Raw genomic sequence first — 26110 nt, 5'->3', positions numbered from 1 at the left:
GACTATAGCAACCATGAACCATGGACCTTGCCGTTGGTGGGGAGGCTTGCGTGCCTCAGCGATACAGATGGCCGTACCGTAGGTGCAACCACAACGGAGGGGTATCTGTTGAGAGGCCAGACAAACGTGTGCTTCCTGAAGAGGTTGCAGCAGCCTTTTCAGTAGTTGCAGGGGCAACAGTCTGGATGATTGACTGATCTGGCCTTGTAACATCAGCCAAATCGGCCTTGCTGTGCTGGTACTGCGAACGGCTGAAAGCAAGGGGAAACTACAGCCGTAATTTTTCCCGAGGGCATGCAGCTTTACTGTATCGTTAAATGATGATGGCGTCCTCTTGGGTAAAATATTCCGGAGGTAAAATAGCGCCCATTCGGATCTCCGGGCGGGGACTACTCGAGGACGTCGTTATCAGGAGAAAGAAAACTGGCGTTCTACGTAAATATTGGAACACGTGAGGCAATACTCACCCTACGACTTATCTTAGAAGCTAGATTAAGGAAAGGTAAACCTACGTTTCTAGAATTTCTAGACTTACAGAAAGCGTTTGACAATGTTGACTGGAATACTCTCTTTCAAATTCTGAAGGTGGCAGAGGTAAAATACAGGGAACGAAAGTCTATTTACAATTTGTACAGAAACCAGATGGCAGTTATAAGAGTAGAGGGACATGAAAGGGAAGCAGTGGTTGGGAAGCGAGTGAGACAGGGCTGTAGCCTATCCCCGCTGTTATTCAATCTTTATATTGAGCAAGCAGTAAAGGAAACAAAAGTTCGGAGTAGGTATTAAAATCCATGGAGAAGTAATAATATTGCCCTTTCTTTCAGGAGTGCTAGTTCTGCAAGGTTCGCAGAAGAGCTTCTGTAAAGTTTGGAAGGTAGGAGACGAGATACTGGCAGAAGTAAAGCTGTGAGTACCGGGCGTGAGTCGTGCTTCGGTAGCTCAGATGGTAGAGCACTTGCCCGCGAAAGGCAAAGGTCCCGAGTTCGAGTCTCGGTCGGGCGCACAGTTTTAATCCGCCAGGAAGTTTCATATCAGCGCACACTCCGCTACAGAGTGAAAATCTCATTCTGGAAGCAATAAAAACTTTGAGGTTCGCCGATGACATTGTGATTCTGTCAGCAAAGGACTTGGAAGAGCAGTTGAACGGAATGGATAGTGTCTTGAAAGGAGGATATAAGATGAACATCAACAAAAGCAAAACGAGGATAATGGAATGTAGTCTAATTAAGTCGGGTGATGCTGAGGGAATTAGATTAGGAAATGAGAGGCTTAAAGTAGTAAAGGAGTTTTGCTATTTGGGGAGCAGAATAACTGATGATGGTCGAAGTAGAGAGGATATAAAATGTAGACTGGCAATGGGAAGGAAAGCGTTTCTGAAGAAGAGAAATTTGTTAACATCGAATATTGATTTAAGTGTCAGGAAGTCATTTCTGAAATTATTTGTATGTAGTGTGGCCATGTATGGAAGTGAAACATGGACGATAAATAGTTTGGACAAGAAGAGAATAGAAGCTTTCGAAATGTGGTGCTACAGAAGAATGCTGAAGATTAGATGGGTAGATCACATAACTAATGAAGTATTGAATAGGATTGCGGAGAAGAGAAGTTTGTGGCACAACTTGACTAGAAGAAGGGATCGGTTGGTAGGACATGCGATCACCAATTTAGTATTGGAGGGCAACGTGGAAGGTAAAAATCGTAGAGGGAGACGAAGAGATGAATACACTAAGTAGATTCAAAAGGATGTAGGCTGCAGTAGGTACTGGGAGATGAAGAAGCTTGCGCAGGATAGAGTAGCATGGAGAGCTGCATCAAACCAGTCTCAGGACTGAGGACCACAACAACAACATAGTAAGGAAAAAAAGTTATTTTTTACATTCACTTTTAGAAATTGTTGTTACATTCAGTTTTTGATTGTCTCCACTGCCCCGACATCCAACGATGGTGTTTAGGCAGTCAGTCAACAAAATCGGTGAATCGTTGGTTTCTGCACTAGCAGTTGTATTTGAAATTAATATTTTACAACATTAATAGACAGTACGATTTCTTCCCATGCAAACTGCATGTGAACTTTCCATCAGCTAACAGTTTTCCTCTCTTTCCTGTCCTTGAAACTCAAGACATTCTTTTTTAAATATTCGTCGCAGTAGTCCAAAGCCAAAGATGCATTTCAGAGTTCTGTCACTTAACATTCAACGACTTTGTCATATGCTTCTAACTGGCTGGTTAAAAATTTCATAGTAGACACAACTGAAATAACCTGCTTCTTGAGCGTATAAAGTATACATCATTCAGTGATCATTTCTTTTCGTGTATACTGTAAATGCGTTTATTTTCACCAACGGTATTCAGTGTTAGGCCACGTAATAAAAATTCTGACTGGTTTCATAAAAATGAACTTGAAAGGGGAGTAGCCAGGGAAAGTCAGAGTACAGTTTTACAGACATAGATTACATTTCATATTCATTCTCTCACTTCATTATCAGGTTAAAATTGCCAAAGATGTGGTATAGCTTCAGGCTTCTTGGTGCGGCGGACGGCTGTATACCGCTTGAGTATTATATCCGGCGACGTGGTAAACTCGTACCGTGGGACGTATAGACTTCAGCGCTCGCGAGATCTTCCCAACATAAATGTTAACAAACAAAAACAAACAATACACATTCTAGTTTGCATTAAACAAAAATGTCGTTATAATAAACTTATTAGATAATTATATATAGTACCGTATATCGTGTATGCGACGTAGCTTTTGTATCGATGCAGAATGTGGAAGGAATTTAAATAGAGGAAATCACAGTTGTGCTTCGCTGTCAATTCTAGCAACAAACTACGGTACGCTGTTTTCTGTTTTTAATTTTCCATTCAAGTCGTATAGCTCTGATAATAGCTACCCAGTAACCTAAGCTGAGGTGCAAAATCGCGCAGAACTAAGGGAGGTGTGAAACATTTAACTGTTGCCGATAGCGTAGTGTCCAGCTTGGTACCGAGCCGGACTCACGTCCGGTCATCCTGATTTAGGTTTTCCGTGATTTCCCTAAATACCTTAAGGCAAATGCCGGGATGGTTCCTTCGAAAGGACACGGCCGATTTCCTTCTCTGTCCTTCCCCAATCTGATCTTGGGTTTCGTCCCTATTGACCTCGCTGTCGACGGGATGTCAAACACTGATCTTTTCCTCCTCCTCCTCCTCCTCCTCCTCCTCCTCCTCGGTATGTTCCTCCTGATCACAGCCACAGCGGTCGACGTCGAAACACGCCATAGCGGGACAAGGCCATTCACCCAGGAGACTTTTACTGAAACTGACAGCAGCCGCCAAATTCCACGCTCATAGACGAAATTTAGTGATATTTGTTGGAGACAGACTACTTTGAAATAATCTCTACATCTGTAAGTCACTTCTAGATGTATGTTACATGTATAATCCGCAATCCATCATTGGGAAATGGCTGAGGGGTACCTTTTACCTCAAGTAGTGATTTCCTTTCCTGTTCCACTCGCAAATGAAGGGAGGATCGGGCATATGATAGGAACGATTATTTGAAGCAAAAAACTACAGGGTGTGGACATATGCCCTATTCCCACTGGTTTCAGAGATACACGCATTTAATGTAGATTGCTAGTTATTTTCTATGTTATTCAGTAGTGTGGAGAAAGTCCAGATGAACTATTTTCTACAGGACACCTGCAGTCTACCCTTTAGGGAAACAGCCTTAAATTGGACTACAAAAACCACCTAAGCTACAGCACATATGCGTCGCACGAGATCTTCAGTATTCTCTCACTTCCTCCGCGCAAACTACGAATACACCTTTTTTGTAGGACATTTAATTTAGTTTAATTTTGGACTGCGACACGTATTCGCTAGAGGCCGCATTTTCAGAGTTATTCAAGATAAACGTACAATGATGACATAAAATGTGTTCTGTCTCGAAAAATATTCGGAATAGAGTATACATCCATATGGACTTTTTGCTTCAAATGAGCGTTCCTGTCATATCCCTGAATAGTGACGATTCCTCCTGAGACATAGTGTTGGTAATACGTGGATTTCTTACAGAGCGGAAGGTAAACTTGGGCCCGATTTCATAGAGACACACATAGTTAGGAGCTTGCAATTTACGCGTCACAATAACCAAATTATGTCATGGAAATCCAACATCATCGTCCAAATAGCAAAAGCCCGATGAACCTCGTAAAACAGATAAAACTGCCTTTATAAGGAACCAACGACACGGCGAAGATATACATCTACAAAGCGCCATTCCACTCTTCCCTCGATTGTAAATCCATAGCGTGGATGTTGTCAGAGAAACAGAATGGAGAAGAAAAAGGAAGGTTAGGTTTTAAGGTCTCGTTAGGGACGAGACCATTATAGACGGTGCACAAGGCCGGATAACGCAAGGGCGGGGGTGGGAATCGACCGCATCTTTTTCTATAGAAACACCCCAACGTTAAACTCAATTTAGGGAACTCACGGAAAACGTAAATTTGGAAGGCTGGAGGGAGTATTTGAAATCCGGTCCTCCTGAACGCCAGTCCAGCTCGCCGACCAGTGTGTAGCCCCCTTTTTCCAGAGTCTTCTATTCTGCGGAAATAAAATAGGCTACAACGTTTCACAAAAGTTACTACAGATCGGTACACCACAAAGGAATTGTCCTAATGGGACGGAAACTGTTAGATGTTATGCACATGTACACAAAAACAAATGATTACCATCTCAGGAAAATTGGATAATTTATTCAAGAAAAAGGGTTTCACAAATTGAGTGAGTCAATGTTGGTCCATCTCTGGCTCTTACACAAGAAGTTATTCGGCTTGGCTCTGACTGACTTAGTTCTTGGGTGTTCTCCTGAGGAATATCGTGTCAATGTCCGTCCAACTGATGCATTAGACCGCCAAAATCTCGAACTGGTTGTAGGGTTCTGGCCATAATGCTCCAGACGTTCTCAGTTCGGGAGACATCAGGCGACCTTGCTGGCCAAGGAAGGGTTTGGCAAGCACGAAGACAAGCAATAGAAACTCTTGCTAGAATGTAAGCCTAGGATGGCTTGTCATGAATGGCAACGAAACGGGGCGTAGAATATCGACGGCATGCCATTGTGCTGTAAGTGTGTCGCAGATGCCAAGCAGAGGTATCCTACTGAAATGAAATGAAATGGCATCCCAGACCATCACTCCTGGCCGTCGGGAGTGTAGCGGGCATCAATCAGGTTGGTACCCCACATCTCTGTAGCGCATCTCTAGACACGTCTTCGCTAGTGACCTGCACTCAGTTCGAAGCGGGACTCATCACTGAAGACAGTTCTACTCCAGTCAATTATATTCCAGGCCAAAGACGTGCCTGGAGACGCCGCGGATAGCGGTGGGATACGAACCTGACTGTCGCCCGCCATACGGCTCCACAACCAGAAGTAATGGTCTGCACTGCCATTTCTTTTCATAGCAGGACCCCTTTGGTTATCATCCGCGGCACTCTTAGAGCACAGAGATACTTCGACAATATTCTTCTTCCCGGTTTGTTGCCCTTCATTACAAGCCGTCATGGGCTTAGGTGTCAAGCGAGATAATGCCCGTCCGCACACGGCGAGAGTTTTCTACTGCTTCTCTTCGTGCTTGCCAAACCCTACCTTGGCCAGCAAAGACACCGGATCTCTCCCCATCTGAGAAGGTCTGGAGCATTATGAACGGGGCCCTCAACTACCTCGGAATTTTGACAACCTAACGTGCCAAAAAAAATGGCTCTGAGCACTATGGGACTCAACATCTTAGGTCATAAGTCCCCTAGAACTTAGAACTACTTAAACCTAACTAACCTAAGGACATCACACACACCCATGCCCGAGGCAGGATTCGAACCTGCGACCGTAGCAGTCCCGCGGTTCCGGACTGCAGCGCCAGAACCGCTAGACCACCGCGGCCCCTAACGTGCCAATTGTACGGAATCTGGCACGATATGGTCATCAAACAGCTGTACCAATCGATGGCAAGCCGAATAACTGTTTGCATAAGTCTGGAGGTGGACCTACGCGTTAGTGACTTATTCAGTTCATGAAGCCCATTCTCTTGAATAACTCATCCAATTTTTCTGAATTGTAATCATTTGTTTGTCTGTATACGTACATCAGATGTACCGATTTCCATCCCATTCGGGTAATTTCTTCGTGGTCCGTCGTTTTTTTTTTGTCTTACAGTCTATTTGATGCACCGTAAGACACGCAACCCAACTTGCTGAGACTGTAACCTGCGTTGCAAATCTTAGAGGGCACATAATACTATACTGGCCAGTTTTATTTTGCCCACTGTGCATTATCGACACATCCTTCATATTAATTACATAACGCAAATAAATATTTTACAAAAGAAAAAAGTACAATGTCATTTACAACTTGTATGTAGAAGAAAGCATTCTTAGCGATTGTAAATTTATTGAAACTACATTCTGCAGAACATTTTTTTTCTTTCCTATGTTATACTCGTATATTCGAAATGGTTTTAGGTTTAAGTTAGAGAAATTAAACAGCAGAATTGCAGCAGCTACTCCAGAACATATTCTCTATACTAGAAATAAATCCATCAATTGAAAGTTTTATCCATAGTAATATAATAAATGCGAAGGTAACTATGTCTATTAAATTTCCACGAATAACCTGCTGAACCGATTTCGATAAAATTGCTTGAACCCTGAGAATGAACACAGGCTACTTTAGAAATTGTGTAGCGCAAGATAGATATTGATCTGAAGAGTATTACGTAAAAGGGAGAAAAATAATTGCCCTTTGAAAAAGCTATTTACCCTTTGCCTATATGTCCCTATCAAATTTGAGAAAATGCTATTATTGGCTGATATGTGCTACAATTAAAAGTAATGAATACAATGCTTATTTAATCTTCAGTGTGTTTAATCCATACTTCCACACCATTTGTTGCATAATGTACACGTGGTATAATGTACAGCTACTTCGACAGCACGATACACAGGAGCGCGCTCCTGCCCATTCCCCTTTGTACGCACTGCTCGTCAGCGACGCTGCACATGACGTCGCGTCGTGCGTTGGGGCAGCTTAGGATGGTTCAAATGGCTCTGATCACTATGGCACTTAACTGCGGAGGTCATCAGTCCCCTAGAACTTAGAACTACTTAAACCTAATTAACCTAAGGACATCACACACATCCATGCCCGAGGGAGGATTCGAACCTGCGACCGTAGCGGTCGCGCGGTTCCAGACTGAAGAGCCTAGAACCGCACGGCCACGGATAGCTTAGCAGAGGGGAGAACGGACACATCACGCGCTATGCTTACCCGGACAGGCATGCACGTGAGGCCAGCTCATGTTATTGCATGTACACTGGCTTGCTTAATCACCATCACCCCTCATAACACAAATGCACCTGCAGGTAGCAGCTAGTAGTAAAATAAATAATTAGCCTATGCTACAAGAAAGTGATCCTGTGATGTTTATATATTATTAGAAGTGATTTGTCCCAATTTTTGACAGTTTTTGACTGCAGGAAATGGAAACTGACAGTGGTTCTAAGTTCGACGACCGGGAAATGAAATGCTTGAGAGAAAAAAGAACCCTCTGTAAAACTGTAAATACGTAAAACCAAAGTTAATCCTCCAACTTTCGATCAAGAACCGTATCACAAAGATTGTACTGCAAGATAGAAACTCACACTATCAGCTGTAGAATTACAAAAAGCAGTTAGCTATGGAAACGGCGGCATACTGGTTAATAACATCATTTGCGAAAGTAAAACAATTTCAAATAAACTAATAAGAACAAAAAAATACTGAAGACAAAATTAGAGAGCTGAATTATGAGATACCAAATAACAAGTCTTTGGTTTTCCTCATAATGTTGAAAAGATTCACCTCTACCCTCATACCGTCCCTAGCCTAAAAAATCAAATTTAGTGTATAAGCTAATTCTTGTGGCCTGATCAAAAGAACTTCTACCAAAAAACACAACAAGACTGAGTAATGATTAACAAACTGGGTTATTTCCCGCTTTCAGTCAGTTAGAATTCGATATTTCGCGATTTCCTTAAATCGGTCAATGCTTGCATAACAAAGGGAAACATCAGATTTCCTTCACAGTCCTCTCCTATCGGTGCCGAAAAGAAGGTAAACCCTAATTTTTTTTCCGGTCCCTATGTTAGCCACTACACTTCACTCAAGAAAATGTCAAACTGTTGTTGCCAGACAAGGCCCATTTCAGACCACAAGAACCTCTGGAAACTAGACGCTTTTTCGTAGATCTGAAGTTCGGATCCGCTTGGGAAGACGTGAAGTATAAGCCTCAGTCGATCTGCGAGTGGTGGTAGATTAGCGCTATTGTAGCTTGAAAGTATTGCTTGATGAAACAAATTAAGGACCCCAGAAAGAACAAAACAGAAACGAGGGTTAAAGTTTACAGCGGAAGGAGAAATGGATGTTTAGTTTCCTGACAGCTACTTCCGTTATTTCTCCTTAATGAGAACGAGAGTCTGATTTTTTTCAGTCCTTCGCTAGCTAGGGTAATCTCAGTGTTCATCGACCTCTGAGGTTCTAGAACGAAATTTTCACTCTCCAGCGGAGTGTGCGCTGATGTGAAACTTCCTAGCGGATTACAACTGTGTGCTCGAGGCTCGATCTCGGGACATTTGACTCTCGTGGGCAAGCGCTCTAGAGACTAAGCTACCCAAGCACGACTCAACACCTTTTCTCACAGATTATTTCCACCTTCCAAATTTCGCGGCAGCTTTCCTGCGAAACTTGCAGGACTCGTTCGAATCTCCGCGAGGCACACAGTTTTAATCTAAGTTTCATATCAGCGCACATTCCGCTGCAGAGTGAAAATTTCGTTCTGGAGCCTCATAGAGATCGGTGAACACGGAATATTACCATAGCTAGAGAAGAGCTGAACAAATCGGAGCAGGCCGCTATGGCCAAGCGGTTCTAGGCGCTTCAGTCGGGAACCTCGCCGCTCCTACGGTCACAGGTTCGAATCCTGCCTCGGGCATGGATGTGTGTGATGTCCTTAGGTTAGTTAGGTTTAAGTAGTTCTAAGCCTAGGGGACTGATGACCTCAGATGTTAAGTCCCATATTGCTCAGAGGCATTTGAACAAATCGGACTCGCATTCTCATAAAGGAAAAAAACGGAAATAGCTGTTCGGAAATTGAAAATCCATTTCTCCTTCCGCCCCTTGTTGTTTTTCCTCGTTTCGCCCACCGTTTCGTTGTGAAGTGAAACAAACAACGAAACAAGGATGGCAGCAGGGCAACATCTTGATAGAGATCAGTGTTCCTTTATGATTTTTGGTCATTCTTACTGCTTAAGACTGGGATCTTCAGCATGCACTTAAGTGCACTTGATAAGCTGACAAGATACAATGCTCTCTCTTCTACACTCATTATGTATGCACTTGCATTTCGTATTCCTAGTTTACTTAAAAAGATGATATTTCAAGGTATTTGTCTCGAAGAATAATTTATATAATGTACAGAAAAAGATGAATATTCTGCTCTTATAAACAAGAACTAAATAGTCGGCCTTTCCCACGTAGAAAGGGCAGTTTGATGTGTGGGAATGTAGCTTATTGTGGTGGTGGTGGTTTTTTTCTACTTTGACATGTCTGAAGCAATTCTTAGAACTTCATCTTTTTCCCATTTTTTTCCCCCTCAGTGTACGAGTGGTTTCTATCGAGGTAGGGTTGCCACATACTGTCTAAGATTATAAATAAAATAAATCCGAATCCAACCTTTCATCTGTCACATGGTTGTAGAGCGTCATTCCTCAACAGATACGGTTGAATCCCTTTACTGCCTTCCCATTCTATTTTTTTTAACTAAAACGCTAAAAATATAACAAAACCGAAAAGCGCCTCTCGTAACAGCGAGTACGCTGTGCCGTTTCACGTTCGTGCCGACGAAACATTTCCATCGATAACAGTGCGAGTGGTTCAAACATACATCTGTTGCTGATTTCACTTTATGACCATGTCGGGCCGTAGTATCTATAACAGAGCGTAATCTGCTCAGGAGTTTGTACTTGTTTTGGTAGTAACAAGCTCATTCCTTGAGCCCAGAAGATTGCTGTAACAATCTTCACACTTTTTACGGCAACCTGTTTTCCCAGCATGGACGTGAAACAGTGCAGGGTGAGGAGGAATGTAGGCTGTGATGCACTCTTTTTTTTCTCTGAGCTGACCAAGCAAAGCAGCTGTCCCGACAGGAGATCGCTAACAACCGTTTAAATCCGTCGCTCTTCATAGGGTCTGAATCCCTCTTTTGGAATTCTGGGTCAAGTAACCTGCGGTACAGTCACGAGGCCAGCTTGTCTGGGAGTTTAGATTCTAGGCCACGTGGACATCACCATCCATTACGCTTTAGAAAAAAACTATCGTGAAGTAGTCAAAAAACGGTACTTCACTAAATGAAAGAGAGAGAGAATAGTGGGAGCAAACTGAATTTGGCTGTTAATCTTCATGTTTAGATAACTGGCTGAAATCGAAAATCAGCAAATCCGTTTACCGTTCACTTTTTTCGTGAGTGATGGTTCGATGGAATGTTGTGCTTGCCACTCTACAAAACGCGCATTTGGTAAGGAGTGTTGTCATTTAATATCTCTGCTCTTTTTCTCTTTGACCAGTACACATGGGTAATTCATGCGGTGGCGTTTCACAAAAAGTGAAATACGCGTCACAGTTTCGGCGGAAAAAGTCCCTTTTCTTGGATCATAAGACAATGAAATAGTTACGTTCAAAATCATAAACAAAATTCTACAGCTGTTTTCTTGTAGGTCAAACTGTGAAATCCATCTTACAGTAATTTTTTTCTTTGTGCAGTATGGTCTGTACCTTCTGCCTGTATGATCACGAAGTGATAATATTATACATTACTTCACAGTCTCATTAGTGTCGTCTTGAAAATGTCGTATTTTGTGCTTAAATTTATTACGTTTTTCTTACGTTAATTATTAATTGTGTATTTCAAATACAGTAACAAAGTATGCAAGACAATGGTTTAAGGCAAAAGAAAGTTGAGGATCTGTTAGATGACTATAAATTTGGCTTTAGGAAAGGTAAAGTAACCAGCGAGGCAGTTCCGACTGACACTGCGTTCGGTAGTGGAAGCAAGACTGAAGAAAAATCAAGATACGTTCATAGAATTTGTCGACCTGGAAACAGCAATTGACCATGTCATATGGTGCCAGATATTCGAAATTCTGAAAAAAAGTACGGTAAGCTATAGAGAAAGGTTGATAATATAAAATACATACAAAAAACCAAGAGGGAAAAATGAGAATGGAAGACCAAGAACGAAGTGCTCGCAGTAAAATATAAAATACATACAAAAAACCAAGAGGGAACAATGAGAATGGAAGACCAAGAACGAAGTGCTCACAGTAAAAAGGGTGTACGGCAGGGATGTAATCTTTCTCCCCTATTGTTCAATATATACATCGAAGAAGCAATGACGGAAATAAGAGAGGTTCAAGAGAGGAATTAAAAATGGTTCAAATGGCTCTGAGCACTATGGGACTCAACTGCTGAGGTCATTAGTCCCCTAGAACTTAGAACTAGTTAAACCTAACTAACCTAAGGACATCACAAACATCCATGCCCGAGGCAGGATTCGAACCTGCGACCGTAGCGGTCTTGCGGTTCCAGACTGCAGCGCCTTTAACCGCACGGCCACTTCGGCCGGCAGGAATTAAAATTCAAGGTAAGAGGATATCAATGATAAGATTGGCTCATGACATTGCTATCCTCAGTGAAAGTGAAGAAGAATTACAGGATCTGTTCAGCGCAACGAAATCTAAATGGGGACAATATGGACTGCGAGTAAATCGAAGAAAGACAAAAGTAATGAGAAGGAGCAGGAATGAGAACAGCGAGAAACTTAACATCGGGATTGATGGACACGAAGTAGGTGAAGTTAAGGAATTATACTACCTATGCAGCAAAATAACCAATGATGGACGGAGCAAGGACACAAAAAGCAGAATATCACTGGCAAAAGGGCATTCCTGGCCAAGAGAAGCCTACTAGTATGAAACATAGGCCCAAATTTGAGGATGAAATTTCTAAGGATGTACGTTTAGAGCACAGCATTGCATGCTAGTGAAACATGGACTGTGGGGAAACCTGAACAGAAGACAATCTAAACATTCGAGATGTGGTGCCACAGAAGACTGTTGAAAATTGGGAAGACTGATCAGGTAAGGAATGAGGTGGTTCTCCGCAGAATAGACAAAGAACAAAGAAAGGAATATATGGAAAATGCTGAAAAGAAGGGGCAGAATAAGAGGATATCTGTTAAGACACAGGGGATAGCTTCCGCGGTACTAGAGGGAGTTGTAGAGGATAAAACTGTAGGCGAAGACAGAGACTGGAATACATCCGGCAAATCAAAGACGACGTAGGTTGCAAGTGCTACTCTGAGATGAAGAGGTTGATACTGTAAAGGAAGTCGTGGCGGGTCGCGTCAAACCAGTCAAAAGACTGATGACTCAAAAAAAAAAAAAAAAACTGTATAGTACCGCACTGTCGCATTACCCATGGCATATTTCATTTTGTTTTGCAAAATATTACTAGCACTTGAAATTTTGTCGGTTTAACGTCTTTTAGATGTTTTCGGATGACTTGATTTCTACTGGAGAATATTTATCAACTCATTCTAATTCCTCTTTTTATTAATAGTTTTGTTTCGAAGATAAAATGGTTTATCACCGGAAACAGCTGTAATGTATACCAATTAAAATGACGGACGAGCTAACAACAGCTTACACTCATATTGCAATCCCATCTTTCCTCCTTGTAATATACTTCGGCACGAAACTAAACGGCAGATAGGAAGCAAAATTGTTAATTTACATCAGAATACTAGTGTATGTATTTTAGTACACGAATTGCTCTTTGCAGAAAATAAATTTGTTTTTCAGAAGAGTTATTGTCACAAAGATGAAAGTTAAAAAAAAAAAATCCGGGGAGAAACTATTAGTGCCCACGAACATTTAATGTTGATCTTCCTGCACCGAATGGCATCCCCGAATCGATTCCCAATGTTTCTTTGAGTAAGTGCAAAGGAAAGAAGAATGGATCAAATCGTGAATTATGTGTAATTGTCAGTGTTAGTCTGTTTTGCAATGAACTTTATCTGTTATTAACTTTTATCAACCAAAACTTTATATATCAAGCAGCAAATTATTACCGAATTTAAGGCCAAAATGTTTGTTTGATTTTCAGATTCGATAGCTTAGCCTCCGCTGCAGTCCAATGCCGTAATGCTGACTTAAGCGTTAACGACGGATGGCAAAAGTTCATTTGTTAGCGGTACATCTGCGTTGGAGCGATAACACAGGTATGTAAATGTAGACCACTAAAAGATATTGTATGTGAACTCGTCACCTTAATTTACTATGGTAGCTATGTTCTTTCTTGATGTTCAGTATTTATTGTCAACGGGAATGTTTTCATCGCGTCTTTTACATTACATTATATTTGGCTGATTTAGTGGTTTCTGCGGAGAGGTGTGTGGCTCAAATGGCTCTGAGCACTATGGTACTCAACAGCTGTGGTCATCAGTCCCCTAGAACTTAGAACTACTTAATCCTAACTAACCTAAGGACACCACACACATCCATGCCCGAGGCAGGATTCGAACCTGCGACCGTAGCAGTCGCGCGGTTCCGGATTGCGCGCCTAGAACCGCGAGACCACCGCGGCCGGCGGAGAGGTGTGTCTGGGACGTGGAAAGAAGTCAATGTAACGTTATCGAATTACAGTGTCAATATATTTTATAATATCACCCATAACATTATTACTGTGAAGGTATTCTTTCAATGGAGTGGCTGTCGCTCCACAAAATAGTTTAATTCAGCCTTAAGCTCCACCGCATTACCTGCAAGAAATGTAATAAACTGTGGCAGGTTGTTGCATGCATCTACATAAATATTCCACAAGCCTTTGTACCGTGCATGGCAGAGGCTACGTCGAACCGAATTATCGATTATCTTTACTATTCTTTTCGCGAACGAAGCGAGTGAAAGATGACTAACTGTATTCCTCTGTATTTCTATTAATCTCTCTCTTCTTACTCTCGGGCAACGGCCTTGCCGCAGTGGCTACACCGGTTCCCGTGAGATCACCGAAGTTAAGCGCTGTCGGGCGTGGCCGGCGCTTGGATGGGTCACCATCCCGCCGCCATGTGCTGTTGCCATTTTTCGGGGTGCACTCAGCCTCGTGATGCCAATTGAGGAGCTACTCGACCGATTAGTAGCGGCTTCGGTCAAAGAATACCGTCCTCACGGTCGGGAGTGCGGTGTGCTGACCACACGCCCCTCCTTATCCGCATCTTCCTCGGAAGATGACACGGCGGCCGGACGGTCCCGGAAGGGCCACTTGTGGCCTAAAGACGGAGCTTTTTTTTTTTTTTTCTTACTCTCGTGCCCCTACACGAGATATACAGTAGTGGCAGAAAAGTAATCTGACAGTCTTATTCGGATACAGTTTCGTTCATGTTACTGAACTGGGTTTCGTGAGGACTATGTCATCTACCTTCCAGTGATTCTCATTGAAGCATCCCTGTTGCACTCTAGTGTGTGCAAGAGTGACCTGCTACAATTGGGCAGTTAGTAGCGAATCAGGGTGTGTCTTGGACACTCAAGAAAGCTACGCTATCCCTTGAAAATGTCGTCCCCAGAGGGGGACGAAATATGGGGTTTTAAGGTGAAATTCATTCGGCCAAGGCATAAGAACCCATAACATTTTATTAATTGTGGCAGTTCCGGCCGTGAAAGTTTACGTTATGCAAAGAGTGACCTATTACTCCGTCCAGTCACATTACTGCGACCACCTGTCAAAAGGGTGAATAAACACTTTTTGTAGCACGAGACATGCAGAAAGTGTGACAGTGATCAGAATGAGATTTTCACTCTGCAGCGGAGTGTGCGCTGATATGAAACTTCCTGGCAGATTAAAACTGTGTGCCGGACCGAGACTCGAACTCGGGACCTTTGCCTTTAGCGGGCAAGTGCTCTACCAACTGAGCTACCCAAGCACGACTCACGCCCCGTCCTCACAGCTTTACTTCCGCCAGTACCTCGTCTCCTACCTTCCAAACTTTACAGAAGCTCGCCTGCGAACCATGCAGAACTAGCACTCCTGAAAGAAACGATATTGCGGAGACATGGCTTAGCCACAGCCTGGGGGATGTTTCCAGAATGAGATTTTCACTCTGCAGCGGAGTGTGCGCTGATATGAAACTTCCTGGCGTGAGTCGTGCTTGGGTAACTCAGTTGGTAGAGGACTTGCCCGCGGAAGGCAAAGGTCCCGAGTTCGAGTCTCGGTCCGGCACACAGTTTTAATCTGCCAGGAAGTTTGTGACAGTGATGATTTTGAAAGTTACCGACGGAGATGTGGAGCCATGCCGACTCGTACCTTGGTCAGAGGCGCTAAGGTTCTCGCATGAGTATCCACGGCGCGAACAACTCGATCGATGTGATTCCACAGATTCTCGACTGGATTTATATCAGGCGAGTTTTGTGGCCGGGGAAATGACGTGAACTCATCCTGGTGCTCTTCGAACGACATACGTACATTGCGAACTGAGTAACGCGTTGCGTTATCCTGCAGGTAGATGACATCGTGCCGAGGAAAACCAAACTGAATGTACAATAACTGCATACTTGCGTTGATCCACTGTGGCTTCATGAGTGGCGAGACCACCCAAGGAACCCCGCGGAAACATTCCCCATACCATAACGCTCCTTCATGGTTGCTAGGTGTTTGCTTTCAGACGTTTCACATCGTATACGCCAACGGAGCAAAAAATGTGATTGAACTGAAAAGGCCGCCTGTCGCCGCTCGGTGGACGTCCAGTTGCCGTACTGGTCTGAAAATTCCATACTTCGTCGCCGATGAACAGCGGTCGGCGTGAGTGCATGTAAGAGGCGCCTGTAGTGGCGGGCTATACAAACCAACGTCCGCTGAACGGTCGGCGAGGAGGCACTGTTGATAGCCCCCTGGTTCATCCGGGTGGTCAGTTGCTCAACAGTTGCCTGTCGTCTCGCCTCCGTGAACAACTCCGCAGCCGTCGCTCTCTCCCATCATCTGTCCCGCGGTGCACCACAGCTGCTTCGGCGCCTGGTTGGGATAGCACCATTTTGGCATACACGGTATACACCAAGGCGGCACGCGAACAGTTTTCATACTTAACCGTTTCGAAAATGCTTCTACCACTGGCGCGAAAGTCAGTGATCATGCCCTTTTGGACGTCAAATGAATAGCTCCGTTTCCTCATTACAAGAAAGACAGCACTTTTTGCCCCCCCCCCCCCCTCCCCGATACGCTTTCTATAGCCTCCACTGATAGTGCTGCCACATGGCGTCTGTGACTGGTTATTGTTCGCCGACGTTGAACATAGCGGTGGTCATATTAATGTGACTGGGCCGTGTGAAGCCCTAGCAGTGAGCCTCTGAATTCTTTCGATGTTTGTCGTTATGCCTACTTGATAGGGATGGCGGTTGTCGCTGAAACAACCCGTTTTCGGGTATATCTAGTTTTTTCCGCGCCAGTTCAACCTGACTGTTAAAACCGCTCAAAATAACCGGTTTGTGAAACAGCCGATTTTCGGTTTTTCATTCTTATTATTTTCTGTAATAAACGTAGAAATCGAACAAAGTGAAAAATTTTGTGTCTCAGTTTGCGGATACACAGAACCAAAATATTAAGTTAAATAGGTAAAAATAAAAAATAAAAAAAAGGAACTTAGTCCCTCCACCGTTCGCTGCTGTTCTTTAGAAACAAGAAGTGGTTGAATACTACAAAGAATCGCCGATATTCTCCTACTGTTTCTAATTTTTTGAAAAACTGCTAAAAATGATCATGTAATCGGGGATCGTATACTCCGAACGCTTGACGGAGGGTCTCTAGTACCGCTTCTACTCATTTCCTTTCCTGTTCCACTCGCGAACAGAACGACGAAAAAGAACGACCATCTATATACATTAGTATGAGCACCAATTTCTCGTAGCTTATCTTCATGGTCAAGGTGCGAAATATATTTTGGCGGCACTACAACCGTTTTCTCTAAATTTTCCCAAAACTTTTCCTCGAAAAGAACGTTGTCTTCCTTCCATTAACTCCCATGTGAATTCCCGAAGCAACTCCGTAATACTTGCGTGTTGCCCGAATATACCGATAACAAATCTAGCAGCCCACCTCTGAACTGCTTCGATACCTTCCTTTAATCCAACATGCTACGGATCCAACACTCGAGTAGTTATGAAGAATGGGTTGCATTCGTGTCATATATGCTGTATCCTTTACAGATGAACCGGACTTTCCTAAATTTCTCCCAATAAACCGAAGTCAACCATCACCTTCAAACTACTTGACTGTGTCAAGCGGGACACTAGTAATACTGTATCCGAACATTAAAGTTTTGATCTTCCTACTCATCCGCATTAACTTTTTTCCACATTTAGGGCCAGTTGCCATTCGTCACACCAACTGGAAATTTTGTCTAAGTTGTCTTGTATCTTCCTGCAGTCCCTCATCTACATCTACATGGATACTCTGCAAATCACATTTAAGTGCCAGTCTCGTACAGCGCGCGGAAAGAATGAACACCTATATCTTTCCGAACGAGCTCTGATTTCCCTTATTTTATCGTGGTGATCGTTTCTCCATATGTAGGTCGGTGTAAAAATATTTTCGCATTCGGAGGAGAAAGTTGGTGATTGGAGTTTCGTGAGAAGATTCCGTCGCAACGAAAAACGCCTTTCTTTTAATGATGTCCATCCCAAGTCCTGTATCATTTCTGTGAAACTCTCTCCCATGTTTTGCGATAATACAAAACGTGCTGCCCTTCTTTGAACTTTTTCGATGTACTCCGTCAGTCCTATCTGGTAAGGATCCCACACCGCGCAGCAGTATTCTAAAAGAGGACGGACAAGCGTAGTGTAGGCAGTCTCCTTAGTAGGTCTGTTACATTTTCTAAGTGTCCTGCCAATAAAACGCAGTCTTTGGTTAGCCTTCCCCACAACATTTTTTATTTGTTCCTTCCAATTTAAGTTGTTCGTAATTGTAATACCTAGGTATTATGGTTTTTAGATTAGACTTATTTATCGTGTAACCGAAGTTTGACACCTTACCGTACATCACGACATCACCAGCAAACAACCGCAGATTGCTGCCCACCTCGTCCGCCAAATCGCTGATGTATATAAAAATCATAACCATCCTGTCACAGGGCAGTCCTGACGATACCGTTGTCTCTGATTTTGATGAACATTCGCCGTCGAGGACAACATAGTGAGTTACAGTACTGAAAAAGACTTCGAGCTACTCACATATCTAGGAAGCTATTCCGTATGCTCGTGCCTTCATAAATCTAGAAATATGGAATTTGCTTGTTGCCCTTCACCCTTAATTGGTGGTTTATCACGTGAGAAAAGGGCAAACTGAATTTCGAACGAGCGCTGCTTCCTAAAACCGTGCTGATTCTTGGACATAATTTTTTCGATCGCTAGGACGTTTATGATATTCTAACTCAGAATATGCTCCAGTATTTTGGTGCAATCTGATAAGGATTCTGGTCTGTAATTTTGCGGGTTCGTTCTTTTACCCCTCTCGTATACAGGAGTAACCTGCGCTTCTTTCCAGTCGCTTGGAACTTTGCGCTGGGCTAGAGAATCGCGATAAATACAAGCAGGCTAAGTAAGTAAGGGGCCAGTGTCGTAGAGTACTATGCGTCAAACCGAACTGGGATTCCGTCCAGACCTGGCGACTTGTCTTCAGTTCTTTCATTTGTTTCTCTACGTCAGAGATGCGTGTTCCTGTGTCGTCCATACCGGAGTGTGTGCTATGGTCAAACGACGGTACCTTCGTACGATTCATCTGCATGAACGATTTCTTAAACGCGGAATTTAAAACTTCGGCTTTCGTTTTGCTTTCTTCAACTGCCACACCAGACTGATCAACGAGTGACTATATAGAAGCTTTCGACCCACTTACCGATTTTACACAGGACCAGAATTTCCTCGCCAGTTGTACGATGGTGGATGCTGTTGAATGCTTCGCGCATAGATCTTTTCACAAACGCACTAATCTCTACTAACCTTTGCCTGTCTTCATTTGTGCGTTCTCTCTTGAATGGAGAGTGCAATAGCCTTAGCTTCGTCAGCACTTCCCGAATTTAGTCGTTAAACTACGGTGGGTCTTTTCCGTCCTTAATCCACTTACTAGGAACAGACCACGATTTACAATCTGTTTAAACTTCGTCCATAAATACTCTACGTCCATCATACTTCAAATGAATGATTTCAGTTCATTGTCATGTTAGTGAGATACTAACAACTGCTTATCTGCTCTGTTTCGCAGAACCAATTCTTGACAGACTTTCGTAACTATCACGTCAAAGGGTAAAAACTTAGGTTGAAGAAATCTGATTTTCGTGTTAATTTGTCCGTTTTCAAGGGCCTCTAGCAATAAAGACTTATTATGTAGACATAAGCACACGATCAGCTACTTCCGACTCTTATTGTGTACAATGAGTGCCTTGTTCCCATGTTTTTAACTTATTACTCTACCGTAATTTCCGTCCTCTTCGTAGAAATGGCAGACAGGTCTTCGATCTTTTAAAGCAAATGAAGCATTGTATTTCATTCCTACATCATTTCGTACAAATATTTCCAGACAAGGGATGGTGTCTGTGGGAGGACTTGCCCACTCGTCGCTAATAGGGTGCCTAAGGGATGCAGCGTTCTCGGAATGCTATACAACAATTCAAACAAATAACATTAGTACTTTTATTTCTAGAAAGCAAATTGACAATAGTTAACTCTGATTACAGCAAATGTCACTAGCGAGAGGCGACATTAAAACAGTAAAGTTCTTGCTGTACACTAAGTCCTAGTAAGCACTTGATAAGGATCACGACAAAATGATAGCGTAGCACAAATGTCCGTTGCAGACTGGGCCGATCTGAGCCCCGAGGCTGGCAGGAGCGGCGCTTGTATTCACTGCTTTCAGACGTCGCTCCTGGTGCGGCGCGGTCAAATTCCGCGCACAATTGGCCGACGTTTCCTCACCGCCTTCTCTGGTCTTCTGTTTGTCTTAGTTGCGGGGCTTGTGGTTACCCCAGAACAGTGTCATTCTGCAATACAGCGGATGTCCGGCGACGACAACGATAAAATTACCATTTGCACCAGATGGAGGCACGTCTTGCAATCTACGTACACCTTCACCTTAAGCCAAGGCACGCGTCAACCGCTTATTATTGTCTCAGTATTGCTGTACCAATTCTTTTGCTGTGTGTTTGCTCCACGACTTCATGGGGAGAAAATGTGGGAATACTGGAAAAACAAGAAACAACAACAAAGGAAGAAGAGGAACTGAAATTGTAACGTGATCCTAGTTGGTAAATACGATTGTAAAAAAAAAGAAAAAGAAAAAAAAAGAAAGCGCTGCTGCTATGACTGACATTTTGGTTTTTAACCCGGTTATTCGAAAAAATAAAAAAATACTTGTCATAACCGAGACCAAGCAAATATCAAAAAATACCGTTTATCCAGAACTAAAGTACCGGCATAGATTTTAACCGGTCGCTTTTCCCCATCCCTACTACTTGACGACCACCCTAAACATTGCATGAATAGTCTATAATTTATCGCACTAGTGTTTGTATGTAGTTTTCCTTACCGAAACATCACGTTTTCCCTAGAACCCTTCCAATACATCTAAGACCTCCATTTATCTTTCTTATTATTCATTTCACTGAATGTCCCATTTTACCTGTATTCGCATGTGTCGGATTCCTTTCTGTACCGATGATAAGCCCAAGAAGTCATCGTAGAGGTTTTGCTTAAAGTATTACATTCTAACCTTTTACGTTTTTTCTTTTTTTCTTTTTAGAAAAGAGAAGTATTATTAATCACAGAGAACACTAGTGAATATACTATATGTATTGTGAGGTAGTTACGAAAATACCAGGTTTATAAATAAAACTTGCATGAGATTCTAAAAGAACGCCAGATGTAATTTGTAATTCGGTTTCTGTGAAAGTGCGCTCAAATTATCAAGTGAAGATGACGATGGTAGAAGTTTCCCTCGTCTTGCCAAAGACGGTCTTCGCAATTTGTTCGGTTCCTTCAGCCGATAGATAAAGAAGCATCCTTGCGTCTCATTACCTGCCACGAGCTGGAGTGGTACGACTTTCATCGGATCGCAGAGCGCCGTGTAGCGAATGCCCCTGGGAAGCCTGTGCGCGGCAAGCCACAGGTTAGCTGGTACGTGACGTCACGCACGCCGGAGCTTCTGCTGTTCGCAGCGAAGCCTTTTCCAAGTTCTAGCGTTTGTTTGTCCTTGGTGTCACTGCCCTGCTGGCTGTAAATGCGGGATGGTCCTTACATTGCCCAGGGAAACTTCAGATTTGCTGGACATGGGAACCCTGACAATCACTGAGAACCCGAGTCAGGTGGCTCGGTAGTTAAATCATTGTATTCGTTAACAGCTAGGTCCAAATCCTCTTCCGGCCGTGGTGATGTAATTTTTCCAAGACTTGCCTGTATCACTTAAGGGAAAGCCGGGTGGTTCTCTAAAAAGGACACTGCCGATTTTCTTCCACTTTCGTGTCCAATTGTGACTTCGGTTCTTTACCTTATGACCGTGTCGAGCGAATGTAACAACTAATATCCCATTTCTTAAATTTTCGGGGTTCTGTAGCTCAATCTGTAAAAAACGGAACATTATGGGATTAATTTGTTGTCAGTCTATCTGTCCATCCGTCTTCTTTCCGGATGTTAAAAACGCTTTTCCTCAAGAGTGGGTCGGCGTATCAAGTTGAAATTTGTCACATACTAAAGTTTACGGTCCCTCGGCGGTGCAACAGATTGAAGCTTCTGAGTCAATGGAATCAAAAGAGTAGCCACTTATGTTACACTTTTTCATACTCGCCAACTCAGTCGTTAGAACCTATAGGGTACTTTCTGTTGATCCATAATCATGAAATTTAGCAGTCAGCAATCTTTCAAAGTAAAGTAAAAAATTCGAAAATGATTAGTTTTGAAATTATATCACACGAAAATATTTCTTTTTTATTTGTTATCAGACAGGATATACCCACGGTCAAGCAGTAGCACCTTTGATTAATAATAGAACGTCCTCAGTCCCGGGTTCGAACCATACCACCGCTTAAATTCTGAATGAAACTCTTTATTAATGGTAGCCTAAGACTTTCAGCATAAGAAGTCACCCTCATTCAACCAACGGCCTTATCAAAGAGGGAGGAGGGGCGGACAGAGGTTCAGGGCACTCTCTTGCCTTGGGCTAGGAAACTGCCCCTAAAGACGGAAAAATAAGTAATGATCAACGACACGAAGATGCAGAAAGCAATGGAGAACACTGCATGAAAGACAGGTAATGGGTATCTACAGGACATGGAGCATGTAATTGAAAAAGTATCATCATGATCTCTCCATTGGTAAAAGATTCCTTTCTAGTCCCCCACTCGGATGTCCAGGAGGGGACTGCCAAAGGGGATATGATCTTGAGAGAAATATTGAATAACAAACGAAAGGACAACGCTCTACGAGTAGGGGCTTGAAATGCCAGAAGTTTGAACGTGGTAGTGAAGCTAGAAAATCTGAAAAAGTTGAGGCTCGGTCTAGATATTGTGGGGATCAGTGAAGTGAAAAGGAAAGAAGGCCAGGGTTTCTGGTCAGATGAGTACAGGGTAATAGTAGCAGCATCAGAAGCAGCAGCAAATGGTATAACGGAGTAAGATTCGTTATGATTAGAAAGGTAGGGAAGAGAGAGAGTTACTGTGAACAGTTCAGTGGTAGGGTTGTTCTCATCAGAATCGAACAGCAAACTAACAATGACAACGTCAGTTCAGGTATAGAGCTGATGGTCGCAAGCCGGAGATGAGAAAATATATTAGGATATTGGACGGGTAATTCAGTACGTAAAGGCAGATGAAAATCTAATGGTCATGGGGAACTGGAATCCGGTTGTATGGGAAGGAGTAGAAGATAGGGTTATGGGAGAATATAGGCTTCGCACTAGGAAGGAGAGAGGAGAAAGACTAATTGAGTTTTGCAATAAATTTCAGCTAGCAGTGGCGAATATTCTGTTCAAGAATCACAAGAGGAAGTAGGGCCTATACTTGGAAAAGGCCGGGAGATATAGAATGTTTTCAGTTATATTACATCATGATGAGGCAGAGATTCCGAAATCGGGAACTGTACTGTAAGGCTTACCCAGGAGCAGGCCTAGACTCAGATCACAATTTACTGGTGATGAAGACTAGGCTAAAGTTTAAGATACTAGTTGGAAGAATCAATACGCAAAGAAGTGGGATAAGGAACTACTAAGGAATGAAGAGATATGACTGAAGTTCTCTGAGGCTGTAAAATGCTGCGATAAGGAATAGTTCAGTAGGCAGTTGAAGAGGAACGCAGATCTCTAAAAAGGGGACTCACAGAAGTTGGAAAGAAAGACATAGGTGCAAAGAGGATAACTGCGAAGAAGTCATGGATAACTGAAAAAATACTTCAGTTGATCGATGAAAGGAGAAAGTACAAAAAGGATCAGGAACATTCAGGAATACAGACATACAAGTCACTTAGGATAGAAAAAAATGAGAAGTGCATGGAAGCTAAGACGAAATGTCTCCATGAAACATATGAAGTCGAAAAAGAAATGATTGTCAGAAGGACTGACTCAACATATAGGAAAGTCAAAACGACTTTCGGTGAAATTAAAAGCGTTGGTAGTAACGTCTGAATACGACTCTTAAACATAGAGACGAGAGTGGATAGTCGGAAACAGTACTAGAAAAGCCTCTTTGAGGAGGAAGACTTGTCCAATAACGTGAAAGAACAAGAAATAGCAGTCAATATACACAAGACAGGAGATCCAGAATTAGATTTTAAAAGAGCTTTGGAGAACTTAAGATCAAATAAGGCAGAAGCGATAAATACATCCCCTCAGAATTTCTAAATTCAGTGATAGAAGTGGCAACAAAACGATTATTCATGATGTTGTGTGGACGATATGAGTCTGACAGTATACCATCTGACTTTCGGAAAAACACCCACACAATTCCAAAGATTGCAAGAGCCGACTAGTGCAAGAATTATCGCACAATATGCTTAATAGCTTATGCATCCAAGTTGCTGGAAAGAATAATATACGAAAGAATGGAAAAAAAATTGAAGATGCGTTGGTGATCAGTTTGGCTTCAGGTAAAGTAAAGGCACCTGAGAGGCAATTTGGGGATGCAAGGCTAAAGAAAAATAAAGATACTTTCATGGGGTCTGTCGACCTACAGAAAGCGTTGGACAATGTCTTATGGCGCCAAATGTTTGAAATTCCGAGGAAAATAGGAGTAAGCTATAGAGAAAGACGGCTAATATACAATGATTATAAGGACCAAGAGAGCATAACAAGTGGACGATTAAGAACGAAGTGCTCGGAAAAAAGGTTGTAAGACAAGGATGTAGTCTTTCGCACTTATTGTTCAATGTATACATCGAAGAAGCAATGACGGAAATAAAGGAAGGATTCAAGAGTGGAATTAAAATTGAGAGTGAAAGGATATATATGATAAGATTCGCTGATGGCATTGCTACTCTCAGTGAAAGTGAAGAATAATTACATGATTTTCTGAATGAAATGAACAGTCTACTGAGTACAGAATATGGCTGGAGACAAAACTGAAGGAAGACGAAAGTAATAAGAAGCGGCACTAATAAGAACAGCGAGGGACTTACCAGGATATGTGATCATGAGGTAAATGAAGTTAAGGAATTCTGCTACCTAGGCAGTAAAATAACCCATAACGGACGGAGCAAGGTGGACATAAAATCAGGATAGTACCGTCAAAAAGGGCATTCCTGAAAAAGAGAAGTCTATTACTATCAAACGTAGGCCTTAATTTGAGGTAGAAATTTCTGGGAATGTGAGCTTGGAGCACAGCATTATGTGGTATTGAAACAGGGACTGTGGAAAACCCAGAAAAGAAGAGAATCGAAGCATTTGGGATGAGTCGTTATAGAAGAATGTTGAAAATTAGGTGGACTAATAAGGTGAGGAATGAGGTGGTCTCCGGAGAATCGGCCATGAAAGGAATTACGGAAAACACCGACCAGAAGAAGGGAATGTATGGTAGGATATCTGTTAAGACATCAGGGAATAACTGCCATAGTATTAGAGGGAGTTGTCGAGGGTAAAAACTGTAGAGGAAAATAGATATTGGAATACATCCAGCAAATAACTGAGGACGTAGGTTGCAAGTGCTATTATGACGTGAAGAGGTTGCCACAGGAGAGGAATTCGTGGCGAGACGCAAGAAACCACTCAGAAGATCGACTTCAGACTTAAAACATTACTGAAAGTCTTCGAATTCTCGACACTGATACCTTCCTAGTGTCAATGTCGATAGTAGGCAAAAATCGTAGAGATTCGCGATTACCAGGATCGTTGATCTGCCTATATACAGAATTAAGTTTTTACGGTACCCTAAGAGTGAGGGTCCTACTTGCACGTGACCATTTTTTTGCTTCAGAAGAAAAAAATTGTAAAACTGTTTTGGATGTTTGACCACGTGAATTAAGCATCTGTTAATAAATTTAACAGTTCTCCATTTTTTTGTCCTCGGTAATGAACCCACCATCAACGAAGTTACACATTCGCATCCTTCAATTTCTACTATGGTAATAACACCGAAAAATATGAAAATGTATGACAGACGTCAGGAATTTAATATTTCAGAACAACAAATAAATTATTTTTGAAGAGCACTGAGCCAGCTGCTGAACTTGACATATCTAAATCAAAATACAAAATTTGTTTTAAATACTTAAATACTGATTAAAATTCCCGAATTGACTTTGTCATCTGCGGAGACATTTTAAACGATTGAGGTAACCTTCCCTAAAAAGCATAGAAATGTTTCACTCTACTGGAGAGTTAAGTTGATGAATTGAAAATCAATTCGCATGAGATATTATACACTACTAGCCATTAAAATTACTACACAAAGAAGAAATACAGATCATAACCGGGTATTCATTGGACAAATATATTACACTAGAACTGACATGTGATTACATTTTC

At 42.4% G+C, this 26110-nt stretch overlaps 2 protein-coding genes across 2 annotated transcripts in view; both read left to right on the top strand.

The window, feature by feature from the left end:
* The window catches only part of LOC126259349 (myosin-IIIb-like), a 610509-nt gene that overhangs the window by 295195 nt on the left and 289204 nt on the right, over window positions 1–26110 (top strand). Inside the window, exon 4 of the mRNA XM_049956066.1 lies at window positions 13235–13349. The gene's annotated coding sequence lies outside the window, so the exon portion shown is untranslated. The remainder of the gene's footprint in view (window positions 1–13234; window positions 13350–26110) is intronic.
* The window catches only part of LOC126260427 (uncharacterized protein DDB_G0271670-like), a 172023-nt gene that overhangs the window by 135014 nt on the left and 10899 nt on the right, over window positions 1–26110 (top strand). The window lies entirely within an intron of this gene.

The sequence above is a fragment of the Schistocerca nitens genome, chromosome 5, assembly GCF_023898315.1.
Source record: "Schistocerca nitens isolate TAMUIC-IGC-003100 chromosome 5, iqSchNite1.1, whole genome shotgun sequence".
In the NCBI taxonomy this organism is placed as follows: Eukaryota; Metazoa; Arthropoda; class Insecta; order Orthoptera; family Acrididae; genus Schistocerca; species Schistocerca nitens.
The sequence above is the reverse complement of the archived record's forward strand: the minus strand, read 5'-3'. Positions and strand labels throughout refer to the sequence as shown.